General features: G+C 35.4%; 1 non-coding gene across 1 annotated transcript; it reads left to right on the top strand.

Annotated features, from left to right (window-relative positions):
• The first annotated feature begins 3,753 nt into the window (after positions 1-3,753).
• LOC128650548 (5S ribosomal RNA) lies at positions 3,754-3,872 on the top strand. Its single transcript, XR_008400842.1, has one exon. It is a non-coding gene; the product is annotated as a 5S ribosomal RNA (ribosomal RNA).
• Positions 3,873-6,107: the final 2,235 nt, after the last annotated feature.

The raw sequence follows: 6,107 nt of genomic DNA on the forward strand, positions 1-6,107 counted from the left end.
CATTAATTAAATATAATTAACTATATTACAAAAAATAAACACTAAATTACACAAAAAATAAATAAGTGATCAAATATTTAAACAAAGTACACCTAATCTAATAGCTCTATCAAAATAAAAAGCCCCCCCCCCAAAAAAAAAAAAAAACCCTAGCCTAAACTAAACTGGCATTGTCCCAAAGAAATCAGCTATTTTACCTGTAAAAAAAATAAAAACAACCCACCAACAGTAAAACCCACCACCCACACAACCAAACCCCCCAAATAAAATCCTATCTTAAAAACCTAAGCTCCCCATTGCCCTGCAAAGGGCATTTTGATTGGCATTGCCCTTAAAAGGGCATTTAGCTTTGCATCAGCCAATAGGATTTTTTCACCTTTAATTCCAATTGGCTGATAGAATTCTATCAGCCAATCGGAATTCAAGGGATGCCATCTTGGATGACATCCCTTAAAGGAACCTTCATTCTTTACTAGCCGTCAACAGAAGAGGATGCTCCGTGACGGATGTCTTGAAGATGGAGCCACTCCGCATCGGAAGGATGAAGATAGAAGATGCCGTCTGGATGAAGACTTCTGCCAGCATGGAGGACCACTTCTTGCCGCTTGGATGACGACTTTTCCCGGCTTGATGAGGATGGATGTCCAGTCTTCAAAAACTGTAAGTGGATCTTCAGGGGTTAGTGTTTTTTTAAGGGTTTATTGGGTGGGTTTTATTTTTAGCTTAGGTTTTGGGTTGAAAAAGAGCTAAATGCCCTTTAAAGGGCAATCCCCATCCAAATGCCCTTTTCAGGGCAATGAGGAGCTTAGGTTTTTTAGATAGGATTTTATTTGGGGGGTTTGGTTGTGTGGGTGGTGGGTTTTACTGTTGGGGTTTTTTTTGTATATTTTTTTACAGGTAAAAGAGCTGATTTCTTTGGGGCAATGCCCCGCAAAAGGGGGGGGGGAGGGTTATTTTGATTGAACTATTAGATTAGGTGTAATTAGTTTAAATATTTGATCATTTCTTTTTTATTTTGTGTAATTTAGTGTTTATTTTTTTTCTAATTTAGTTAATTGTATTTAATTAATGTAATTTATTTAATTGTAGTGTAAGGTTAGGTGTTAGTGTAAGACAGGTTAGGCTTTATTTTACAGGTAAGTTTGTATTTATTTTAACTAGGTAGTTAGTATATAGTTAATAACTATTTACTAACTAGTCTACCTAGTTAAAATAAATACAAGCTTATCAGTGAAATAAAAATAAAAGGGCCTCAGTTTAGGGGTTAATAGGTAGTTTATGGGTGTTGGTGTACTTTGTAACAGTTTAGTTATGAGTTTTATGTAACAGTTTTGTTGCGTAAAACTCATAACTACTGCTCTCAGATTGCGAAATCGATCTTGTCGTTATAGGATGTAACGCAAGCTTTTTAGCCTCACTGCAAAACTCGTAATGGCAGCGTTATGGAAGTCCCATTAAAAAGCATCATTTTTACGAGAACGGGACTGACGTTGCGTTACAGGCTAAAAGGCTTGCGCTACAGCTATACCGACAAGACTTGTAATGGCTGCGTTTCTGTTTTAATGCTGAAATTACCATTTTTGCAGCATTAAAAGACGAACGCACAACTCGTAATTTACCTGACTATTTGTTAATTGTTGACATTATAGAAGCCCCACTGCATCTGCAGTATTTAAAGTGCTAAGCGCACTAAGAATGTCTAGCTATGCTTCACATGCACGCGCAGAGAAAAATTCTATCAATAAAACACTTATAAATTTAACTAGAAGGGTTTTTCCCAATACATGTATAATGTAAATATGTTGCTATTCAAAGATGTAATTCATCTGTGTGCATTTGAATTTTGATCGTAATTTAATATTATAGAAAGAAAAAGCTATTCTACCATTTTGGACACTGGGTACTATGTAGAGAAATCAATTTACTGTGCTCTCCAGAGACCTAAACCTACTGCTGCTATAAAGCAATCGAGAACTCTTCAATAAAACATGATTCAACGTAACAATGCTAATAAATATTTGTAGCCCAAAAGCTCCTCTAGAACTGAAGATAACGAATGTAAAAATACACATTTCCTCTTTGCTTCTGATTATATTTTTTAATTAATATTCTTTACATAATTCATGAAAACATTTTATTTTAGAAGGGTATTTGTGTATGATTTGTAATTTGCCTTTTCTGTAGAGACTGTTATATGTTTAAATATTCTCGTATACATATAGGCATAGAGTGGTGGAGTGGAGCGCTAAAATGTTAGCACTATATTGAGTTAACATCTTTCAAGGACAATCAATAGATTTGTTGTGCTCCCTAGTATTTTTTTTATCGCTTGAGAGATAATGTGTACTACCATCTGCATATCTGATAGCGTAAGTGTGCTATTTCCCTCACATAATAGATTTCTATTGGGGAACGCAGTAAAATTCATGTCTTATATCAACTTCCGCTTCTATGTCTCTGCAAGGGGGTCTCAATGAGCTATTAAATCTAGAGCTTGATGTTAAGCTCTTGAACCTGTGAGTATATTATATATGAGTACCAATTGTGATATTGTACCACAGAACTTCACTATTGCAATTTCCTATATATATATATATATATATATTTCTTGTTTTTGGACTCACTTGCACAGAAATATATATGCACAGTCATATTGTATTGAGTTAATATGAGAGTGTGCTTAGCCAATGGTGTGCATTGTGTAGTTCTGATGTAAACCATTAACATTAATAGTATAGCTACATGGAAGTCTTAACAGGAGCTAAATGTTACAGCAGACAAAAGGCCAAAACTATCTTATGGGGTTGCCTTGTTCCTTGTTCAGAGAGGGATTGCCTGGTATTTTGGGGCTGGACTGGCCTTGTTAGACAGGGCTAGACTGATGTACTCCAGGAAAGTTCTCTGTAAAAAGAATAATTGAGTTAAAAGAGACTGCTCCCAGGAGGTAACTCACCGTAGAAAAAGCAACTCAGTTGTTGTTCATTCCTGAGAGAGTTCTTCTCTTTCTGTATATGTGTGTGTGTGTATATATATATATATATATATATATATATATATATATATAGTATAGCTACTCAGTTGTTGTTCATTCCTGAGAGAGTTCTTCTCTTTCTGTATATGTGTGTGTGTATATATATATATAGTATAGCTACATGGAAGTCTTAACAGGAGCTAAATGTTACAGCAGACAAAAGGCCAAAACTATCTTATGGGGTTGCCTTGTTCCTTGTTCAGAGAGGGATTGCCTGGTATTTTGGGGCTGGACTGGCCTTGTTAGACAGGGCTAGACTCATGTACTCCAGGAAAGTTCTCTGTAAAAAGAATAATTGAGTTAAAAGAGACTGCTCCCAGGAGGTAACTCACCGTAGAGAAAGCAACTCAGTTGTTGTTCATTCCTGAGAGAGTTCTTCTCTTTCTGTATGTGTATATATATATATATATATATATATATATATATATATATATATATATATATATATATATGGAACAACATCTTTAGCTTGATATTGTGTGACCCCATTCAAGAAAGTGTTTTGCAACCGGTTGGTCAGTTTTACCATTCTCAATGGCCTGCCTGATACTAGACCTATTCAAGGTCATTCTTTCTTTTGAGCATACATTCAATCTTGCCAATGTACATATCCCCACATTGGCATTTGATCATATAGATCACATACTTAACTCTTCAATTTTTTACAGACTGTGAATGACAGCATGAGCAAGAACAAAACGCATTGGGAAGAGGCACTAAGTGTCTACTGCCACACTGCCCTGAATGCACCCGATCCCATCTGATCTCGGAAGTTAAGCAGGGCCAGGCCTGGTCAGTACCTGGATGAGAGACCGCCTGGGAACACCAGGTGCGGTAGCCTTTTTTTTTTCATTTTTAAAGCAGTGAAGCATGCATCATATTTACTGATAGTAGCAATATTCATTGAAACAACTGTATCTTGCAATTACTAAAAATTAGATGTCCATTGTTTTAAAGATAATTAACTTTTGTAAAGACAGAAGATTCACAATTTAGGGGATATTAAATCCAATATCTGGGAGCAGCCTATTTAAGCCCAATTGTACTTTTTACAGAATCTAGTCCTGTCTAACAACGACAGTCCAGCCCCAAGTGCCAAGCATTCCCTCTCTGAACAAGGAAAATGGCAACACAATACAATAATTTAGGCCTTTGGTCTGATGTAAAATGTAGCTCTTGTTAAGACCTGAAATGGATCTTTGAGCTTGACACTGTATAACAAAGGGGTCATAACACATATTTGTCTTTAGCTAAGTCACATCATATTGAAATGGACTGTAGCTCATAAAAACCCTAAAGATCAAAAGTACCAAGAGTAGGCAAAATATTCAAAAGGGATGGGTCCCAATGCCAAAAAAGCCGGCAAAATATTCCAAAGGGCTGACAGTACTGTTTAAAGGCAACATCACTGAGAGGTGTTTTACCATACATTTCAGTGGGTGGCAATGCTTCTCTGATACTGACAATATTCAAAGCATCATCTCCACCTACATTGTAAATGATTCCTTTATGCAGTACAGTAGAATATCTATGTAAACTGTAAGCGTGATTGTACTAATCTTCTACTGTGCCCTCTGTCATGTATTTTTTACTTATTTTAAGATTGATATTGGGCATTCTCAATATTCATATTTACATTATATTGAGAACGCGCAGTGGTATTCACAATATTCATATTTACATTATATTGAGAACGCGCAGTGGTATTCACAATATTCATATTTCACAATATTGAAATTGCGATGTTACACTTGCAGTATTCATACTTCACAACATTACGATCACGATTGCACTCGCAAAATTCATATTTCACAATATTGTGATCACGATTGCGAGATTGTGTTTTACTTATAATACTGCGATCACACTGTAGCAAATGTGTTCTTTCTTAATATTAATATACAGTATATCTATCTCTATATCTATATATAATATAGATAGATATATATATTAATATTAATATAGAAGTTTGCTACAATGTAATTACAATATTATTGTGAAATATGATAATGAAAAGTGCAAACGCAACATCGCGATCGCAATATTGTGAAATATAAATATTGCAATCGCTATTGGGTGTTCTCAATATAATGTAAAAATGAATATTAAGAACATGCAATGGCAATATTAAAATAAGTAAAAATACACGCCTAAGGGCAGAATAGAAGATTAGTACCGTCACGCTTACAGTTTACATACATATACTAACATTATGCAATACAAACCCCAGCTCCTATATTTTAAATTTATTTTTTTTGTTTTGTTTTTATTATTAAAATAGATTGCAGACATGATAACTATATAAGCGTTCTGTGGGAGTTTAAAGGGCCTTTCATGGGAGTAACCTATACATTAATGGGGAAACATTGCGATGTGTATCTAATATTTAAAGCACTGTCCTCCATTTTAGCTCTACATTTTCAGCCATATCAGTCTCACCTGCTATTCAGTGGTGATATTTCTCAGTGTGTCAAATCTAGTGAATGTACAGTGATACTACATTTACATGTGCCTAATTTGTTAAAGTGTTACTAAACAGAAAACATTTTTATTTTTGCAGAAACACAGTCTATTTTGGGTAAACACCCTTATAGACAGTGCCCCCTTGCTCCCTATATCGCAGCTCAGTGGCGATGTCAGCTGACTTTTGCTGAAGATGCAATCCCTATTATATCCTAGGGGGAGACACAGCACCAATCCTGGTGAACCCAAACAGGTAATTTCTTGTCGGTCTGACGATGCATTGAATATCGGGGGCCAAAGTTTGAAAAAAGTGCCCACCCCACTTTATATATATATATATTTCAAAATATGATTGTGAATAAGTTTGTAAAATGACACTATGCTTACGAATGGTGTTGAATTGGTTGCAGGAAGTACTTCTTTGATGAGGGGGAGGGGTTACACACCTGTTAAAAAGTTTGCTGCGTTTGCTCATTTTCACTTAGTCTGATGAAGGGGTTAGATCCCAAAACGTGCCTGATTTATTTATATTTTCTGCACAATAAAGCACATTAAAAAGTGAGTGCAAGCATTTTTTTAAATATTGAGAATTCCTTGAGTCTGAAGACTGGTG

This window comes from Bombina bombina, chromosome 2 (assembly GCF_027579735.1).
Source record: "Bombina bombina isolate aBomBom1 chromosome 2, aBomBom1.pri, whole genome shotgun sequence".
Lineage (NCBI taxonomy): Eukaryota > Metazoa > Chordata > Amphibia > Anura > Bombinatoridae > Bombina > Bombina bombina.